The sequence below is a fragment of the Maniola jurtina genome, chromosome 24, assembly GCF_905333055.1.
Source record: "Maniola jurtina chromosome 24, ilManJurt1.1, whole genome shotgun sequence".
NCBI classification, from domain to species: domain Eukaryota; kingdom Metazoa; phylum Arthropoda; class Insecta; order Lepidoptera; family Nymphalidae; genus Maniola; species Maniola jurtina.
The window spans coordinates 3,287,160-3,295,775 of record NC_060052.1 but is presented as its reverse complement, the minus strand read 5'-3'; positions in this window follow the sequence as shown (position 1 = coordinate 3,295,775).

Here is an 8,616-nt window from a genome sequence, read left to right as displayed (position 1 = left end):
GAAACCTATACTCCTTTGGTTGCTACGGCTTTGCCTAGAGGGTGGTAACTAGTCACGGCCGAAGCTTTCCACCAGACCAGACCAGTAGAAATTATGAAATTCCAAACCCTGCCGGGAATCGAACTCGGGACCTCCCACTAATAAGACCACAGCGCTTACCACTGCACCAGAGAGGCCGTCCAAAATTGCTTGAATTGGAGACAATACATCCGATAAGAGAAATATTTTTCTTCTTCATCCCCTTGGTCTGACGTTATCATCAAGATAGTAAGTAGGACAGACTTGGATGAGGTAAGAAAAAGCGTGTGCTTGAGAAGGCCCATATCCGACAAGGTTCGACCGACAAGGAACTAGTCATTAAAAAATTAAATACAAATTCAGGAGGACCGGACGAATGACGCCTGTATGCCCTTCAATAATTTGAAGGCAGCCTTAGCGTCGTGTCGCTCGAAAAACAACAAGTAAGTATAGGTACTTATCCTAACATTCTTACATGTTGATATCGCATCACACTATCACACTTCACACTAATATCACACTATCACACTTCACACTAATATTAAAAAGGCGAAAGTTTATGTGTATGTGTGTATGTTTGTGTGTGTGTGTGTGTGTATGTTTGTTACTCTTTCACGCAAAAACTACTGGACGGATTTGGCTTAAATTTGGAATGGAGATAGATAATATCGAGGATTAGCACAAAGGCTACTTTTTATCCCGGAAAATTAAAGAGTTCCCACGGGAATTCGAAAAACCTAAATCCACGCGGACGAAGTCGCGGGCATCATCTAGTTAGCATTATTTTTCTCAACTCTTTCCTTCTCAAGGGCCCGTCGCTCGTAGGTGAGCAGGTAAATGTCACGGTTATCTTTACTTTCGCTTACTTTCAATCTGTCACGGCCCGTCGCTCCAGCCCGGTGATAATATGTATGTATGTGTGATTGTCATGCACTGATTACTTATATTGTATACTAGATGATGCCTGCAACTTTGTAGTACGCGTGGATTTAGGTTTTTAAAAATCCCGTGGGAACTCTTTGATTTTCCGGGATAAAAAGTCATGAGTTGCCTATGTAAATTTTCGGGATGCTAACCCTGTACGAAATTTCATCAAAATTGGTTAAACTGTTGGACCGTGAAAAGATAGCAGACAGATAGACAGACAGACATACTTTCGCATTTATAATGTTAGTATGGATATGGATAATAATTAATAAGCAGATCCATAGCGGAACCACTATTTACTAAGCTATAACACCGATCGCGTGCAATTTACTCTTATCCATTGAGGAGTTCTATCTCCAGATATAGTCATCAGATCTTCACCAAAATAAAATGGGACTTCCTCGGAGTATGACCTACCAAACAAAAAAATATCAAAATCGGTTCTATTTGGCAAATTGCGTAACAAACATACAAAAAAACACCTCCTCCTTTTTTTGAAGTCGGTTAAAAAGAACAAGCAGGTGCAACCCTCTAATGGTCTTCGAATGAATGCAATGGACCGCAAAGTGAAACAGACAGTAGAAAAAAGCGAAAGCCGGGGTAAAGGTTAGGAAGGACAACAAGAATTTATATAAGAGAAACTAAAAGACATTTCACCTCATCCTTAGAGCATCACTACCTACCCATATTATAATTGCGAAAGTGTGATTGTTGGTTGTTTTGTCCTTCAATCATGCAGCAACGGAGCAATGGATTGAGGTAATTCTTGCATAGATGAGTAGGTACCTAATATGAGTACTTTTTAGGGTTCCGTACCTCAAAAGGAAAAACCAGAACCCTTATAGGTTCACTTTGTCTATCTGTCTGTCGTGTCTGTCAAGAAACCTATAGGGTACTTCCCGTTGACCTAGAATCATGAAATTTGGCAGGTAGGTAGGTCTTATAGTACAAGTAAAGGAATAAATCTGAAAACCGTGAATTTGTGGTTACATGTAAAAAAATTAAAATGTTTTTCGATTTTTAACCGACTTCCAAAAAAGGAGGAGGTTCTCAATTCGTCGGGATCTTTTTTTTTTATTTTTTTTTTATTTTTTATGTATGTTCCCCGATTACTCAAAGACCCCTGGACCGATTTGGATTTTTTTTTTTTGTTTGAAAGTGTATACTGTGCAGGTGGTCCCATATAAATTTGGTGAAGATCTGATGAATATCTTCGGAGATGGAGAACAGAACTCCTCAATGGATAAGAGCAAATTGCTCGCGATCACTGTAATAGCTTAGTAAACAGTAGGGTTTTAACTGGGCCTAGCATATTATAGTACAGTGGGGCCACTAAAAATTGTGAAATAAAAAAATTTCAAAAGAAAAATAAAACAGACTTCAAAAACCAAAAACACTAAAAAGTAGAAAATAATTTTTGTTTAGCTACACATGTAATGTACCTAGGTATGAAGTCGGGCGAGCTTCACTCTTGGATTTCTAATTTTGTTTTAATATGCTCGCTCGACTTCATACCTAGGTACATTACACGTGTAGCTAAACAAAAATTATTTTGTACTTTTTAGTGTTTGTGGTTTTTGAAGTCGGTTTTATGTTTCTTTTGAAAATTTTTTCAAAGTAAGATAACTATACCAAGAGGTGTATCGTATTATGAAATGGCTTTACCTGTACATTCTAAAACAGATTTATTTTTATTTTTATGCCTAATAGTTTTTGATTTATCGTGCAAAATGTCGGAAAAAATACCCGAGTACGGACCCCTCAGTGCGCGGGTCTGACTCGCACTTGGCCGGTTTTTATCAAGGCAAGTCAAATAGTTCACACGGGATTTTTAGAAACCTAAATTCACGCTGACTACGTCGACTTGGTCCGCGCAAATCTAGCTAATAAACTGAAAATCCAAAGAATAAAATCTAGATCCTATCCTAGTCGCCATTTTATATCGATGCTATCAAAGTGTATCAGGCAAGGTAAACGGCCTTGTAGAGTTCAGTGACCAGAGGACTGGTTCTGAATCGTTTTTGGTTAGCAGGTTTATATGTTTGCAGGTCGCTTATGTAAATATCTTATCTGGATGTCAACTGTAGGTAGATATCTATACTAATAAATAAAATTGAAGTGACTGTCTGTTTGAACGGCCTAATCTTCGAAATGGCTGAGCCATTATTAACAGGGCTCTCTCCGTCACTTACTCCATACAATCGTAGTTCCAATTTCATTTGAATATTAAGCAACCAAAGTCTATGAAATTTTGCAGACATATTCTAGAAACTAATATCAGCTGTGCCTGTGGTGTTTTAGATTTTTCTAAAAATACGTAGTTTTAAAATTACAGGGGCTCAAAGATTTGTATGTAAATTTTTAAGACCGCGTAACTTTGAAACCGAATATTTTAACAGAAATCTGGAAAACCACAGGGACAGATATTAGTTTCTTTAATAGGTCTGCAAAATTTCATGGACTTTGGTTGCTTAATATTGAAATGAAATTGGAACTACGTTTGTATGGAGCGAGTGACGGAGAGATCCCTCTTAAGCTGAGCTAATAAAAAATAGCACTATGCATCCATCCGAAATTTCACGTGCACCGTTACAAACTTTTCTCAAGTGATTAAAAGTTATTTCACAATAATCACTTGAAATTGTAGACATCAAACTTTCACTACGAAGCACGCTTGAGAAAGGTACGTGATTTTAAAAGATTACAGTAATACTTCAACTATGGCTTTATGCTTGTATGATTTTTATAGAGTCACGTGGAACTAAAATGTCTAGAAAAAGCGGAAAATTAGAAAAAATTGCTGGAATATTATGGAATAAAAGTTGGCTGTATCAATTTCCTGCATGCAAGCTTCCTCTGTACCTTTCATACAAATTGGTTAAACGGATGGGCCTTTAAAAATCCTGAGGAAACTATTTGATTTTTCGGGATAAAAAGTAGCTTGTGTCCTTCCGGGATGTAAGCTAACTCTGTACCAGATTTCCTCAAAATCGGTCAAGTGTCTGGTGGGAGCATTCGGCCGTGGCTAGTTACCACTCAATGGGCAAAGCCGTGCCGCCAAACATTTTAGCGTTCCGGTACGATGCCGTGTAGAAACCAAAGGGGTAAGGATTTAATAAAAAACTGCCATACCTCTTCCAGGTTAGCCTGCTTCCATTTAAGACTGCATCATCACTTACCATCAGGTGAGACTGAGATTGCATTTGCAGTCAAGGGTTAACTTGTATCTGAATAAAAAAAATGTGTTGTGCCGTAAAGAGCTAGCACACAGACGGACAGACAGACACACTTTGGCATTTATAATATTAGTATGGATACTATGAATAGCTTCTTTTCTTCATAGAAAGTTACTTAAATAAAGAAAAATATGATAAATCGAGTAAGTAGATAGGTACTTAGATAATTTCCATTTAATGAGTTCCTCATCAAGGGCAACATATGAATACGATTCTGTATGTAAATGTACCCACATACAAGTAGAATGCCATTAGCCTGATCACCGACTCATGAAGAGGGCTCGATGTTCCAGATTCCAGCCTTTTATTTATCCATAAATGCGAAAGTGTGTCTGTCTGTCTATCTGCTACCTTTTAACGGCCCAACAGTTTAACTGATTCTGACGAAAGGTAGAGGGTTAGCTTATATTCCGGGGACGGACATAGGCTACTTTTTATCCCGGAAAATCAAAGACCCGTGGGAACTCTTTGATTTTCCGGGATAAAAGTAGCCTCCCTAAAGTCACGGGAATCCGCTCAACCGATTTGTATGAAATTTGGTACCGAGGTAGCTTGCATCCCTGTAATTGACATATTATCCCGGAAAATCAAACAGTTCCAACGGGATCTCTAAAACCTGAATCCACGCGGACGAAGTCGCGGGCATCCTCTAGTATTTAATATCCGTTAAAGAACCAAAGTAACCGACATAGCTCAACGGCTTACGAAGCTGAAATGGCTAAGTGCGTTTGCCTAAAAGATGATATTAATATAGTTATTTATTATGCAAGGCTTTTTAAGTTTTTATTTTGTCGCGAGAGTTTGTATTGAATTCCGAGACAACAAAGTATTCTAAGGTTTAAAAATAGAATCCTGAGCGTAGCGAGGAATTCGAAGGCTTGAGTGCAAATACGTGCAACCGTGTGAAACTCACAACTTTTTAAAGGTAATCTGCTTTGAGCAAAGAAAAAGAAGAAAACAAAAGTCTAATATTTTTATTTAATCTACCTTAAAGTTTATTTGGAAATAAATTTTATCGATACCATGAAATAAATCTGTTTAATTCAATTGAGTAGATATAATAATAAAAATTATTTTAAAGACAGTTCGTATTTATATCTTAAAGCTCATTGCACACTACTTGAAGAAACAACGTAAGACCATTTACAGAATAACGATCGTAATCACGTCTGATTGGTTGTCACTTTCTCACTATTCGCTGAAATTCACAGTTGCAGACAGAATACCATCATCATCATCAACTCCTAGGAACTAAATTTTTTCCCAAATTTATCATGTACTAATATTATGCGATCAGTCATGTACATTACATTGTTTTCCCTGCAGGAGCTGTGTGTGCCCGTAAGTGGTGTGTCACACCGAATATGACTGTACTATTGTATTTTTTTAAGTGTTTTGTGAACATGCTGTGGGCGTACCTTAGAATAATAAATAAATAAATAAACTCAATCCATCGCCAGCCCACTAATGAGCACGGGTCTCATCTCAAAATAAGAAGGCTACAGTTTTTTTTAATCTTATACAAGTTAGCCCTTGACTGCAATCTCAATTGATAAATGATCATGCAGTCTAAGATGGAAGCGGGCTAACCTGGAAGGGGTATGGCAGTTTTTATTAAACCCATACCCCTTTGGTTTCTACACGGCATCACACCAGAACGCTAACTCGTTTGGCGGCACGGCCTTGTCGGTACCACGGTAGGGTGGTAAATAACCACGGCCGAATCCTCCCACCAGACCAGACCAGAGATTTAGAAATTATAAAATTCTAAACGGGAATCGAACCCGGGACCTCCCACTAATAAGACCACAACGCTTACCTACCTCTGCGCCAGGGAGGTCGTTGTTATTCTGGCTAGATGTGCGTTTAGCCAGAATTCACTTTTAAGAAGATTATGCCCAACAGCTCTCAGTCATGCTGAGTTTGTTGTGGGCTCTTCTCAGACTTTGGCGCGTTTGGAACCCTCGTAGCTTTAGTTTTAAGTTACGTAATTAACTATCACCACTATATCGTATAAATTTAACAATTTTAACCATCAAAAGGAGTACAATTGTACCTACTTTGAATAAATGATTTTGACTTTGACTTTGAGTCTCAAACATGTATGTTTCAATAACCAACGGTATAAAACATTACTTTAGCAATACTCCAGGTGCAGCCGACTACAAGACTATTGACGTTATCTTTGGATCTTGCGGCTTTAGCGGATCGCTTTATTGCGGCTCTCGCAACAATGTGTGTTTAGCTTTACCGGCAACAGCACCCGTGACGGCTTAATCCGCGCATCTTCAAGAATAACGAGTCAATGACCCCTACACTTGAAAAGTGAAAGGAAAGACTGGTTTTTGAAAAGTATACGTAATAATGTGACCATTTAAGGCAAGCGTCAACAAAGTGGCGTGAATATAATATTGTCAACCCTCGACCCAAAAAGAGGGGTGTTATAAGTTTGAGGTGTGTATCTGTGTATCTGTCTGTGGCATCGTAGCTCCATTTTAACCCTCCTAGCTCAATTTTCCAACCGATTTTAATTTAGTTTTTTCTGTTTGAAAGGTGGCTTGATCGAGAGTGTTCATAGCTATAATCCAAGAAAGTAGCTGATATTTGACAGATGTCGATTCAGGATCAAACCGAGACCTTAATCTAGTTCACTCTGGCAGTGCTTTGTAGGTTCATTGACAAGGTCATGGGAGCCATACAGCCATTGTCAACGCAGTCATCGTTCATATGTAGACTAATATTACAACGAACTGGGCCATTGTGGGACTAGGTTAGTAGCATCGAAGTGATACTGCATTACTACAATATGCACTATGTAAAACAACGTAGATCGAATGAGAATGTCCGTGAGGAAATAAAACTTTTCAAAGCAAAAAGACGTGATAGGATCACTTTGTTGTCTGTCTGTCTGTCTGTCCGTCCGTCCGTCCGTCCGCGTCCGTCCGTCGTGTCTGTCAAGAAACCTATAGGGTACTTCCCGTTGACTTAGAATCATGAAATTTGGTAGGTAGGTAGGTCTTATAGCACAAGAACAGGAAAGTACAGGAATAAATCTGAAAACCGCGAATTTATGGTTACATTATTTAAAAAAAAAATGTGTTTCAATTTTCAAAGTAAGATAACTATACCAAGTGGGGTATCATATGAAAGGGATTTACCTGTACATTCTAAAACAGATATTTATTTATTTTTATGTATAATAGTTTTTGTTTTATGTGCAAAATGTTGGAAAAATACCCGAGTATGGAACCCTCAGTGCGCGAGTTTGACTCGCACTTGGCCGGTTTGTTTTTGTTACAATTTTAGGTAATACCTACTTAGTCAAATAGGTAATGTATCTTCACAGATACAATCTTTTAATAATACACGCAAATTTTTGGCTTCACAATGTAAAAGTAAAAGTTGGTTTAACTAGTTACTAGTCCGGTAACTGCTGAGGTTATTACTAGATTACCATAATTAGCATAATTATTATGCCCAGTGAGTACCTAACTTCTTTAATCGTGAAAGCGTTTGAATTTTGGCTCAAACTTTTTTTATTGTTAACTCAGTACGATAAACAATCTGAGTTTTGTGGCGTAGGAAGGAGATAGTTTGCGTCCCAGACTCCAGAAACGGACATAGGCTATTTTTTAGGGTTCCGTACTACAAAAGGAAAAAAGGAACGCTTATAGGATCACTTCGTTGTCTGTCTGTCCGTCTGTCTGTCCGTCAGTTTGTCCGTCGTCTGTCAAGAAAACCTATAGGGTATAGTTTCCGTTGACCTAGAATCATGAAATTTGGTAGGTAGGTAGGTCTTATAGCACAAGTACAGGAATAAATCTGAAAACCGCGAATTTGTGGTTGCATCATTAAAAAAAAAATTAAAATATGTTTCAATTTTCAAAGTAAGATAACTATACCAAGTGGGGTATCATATTATGAAAGGGCTTTACCTGTATTTTCTAAAACAGATTTTTATATATTTTGGAACAAATACCCGAGTACGGAAGCCTCAGTACGCGAGTCTGACTCGCACTTTCGCCGATTTTTGTTCCGGAAAATCAGAGTCAAGAGATTTATGTACGTAATAAAACTTGCGCCATCAAGACGTATCTAATAACGTATCATTCATCAAAATTAGTTAAGTAGTTACGAGCATACCTATATAGGAACGGGTAAACGGACATACGTACATACAGGTCAAATACAATAACCGTCCTTTTGGGTTTCGCTGCAGTCGTGTAGAAAGACGATATTTTGCCGTCAAAATTAAACGGACCACACAAGGTGTTTTATGGAAGTGGTGTTAAGTGAGAGTGAACTCCAAAGAGCTTAGTCACTCCTCACAGAACTATTTGCGTAGTCCACACATCACCATCTCCTCCGATTCGTCAAATTTGGCTCAAAATTTTGTTTATTGTTAACTAATTAGTACGCTACTGATACTACACTT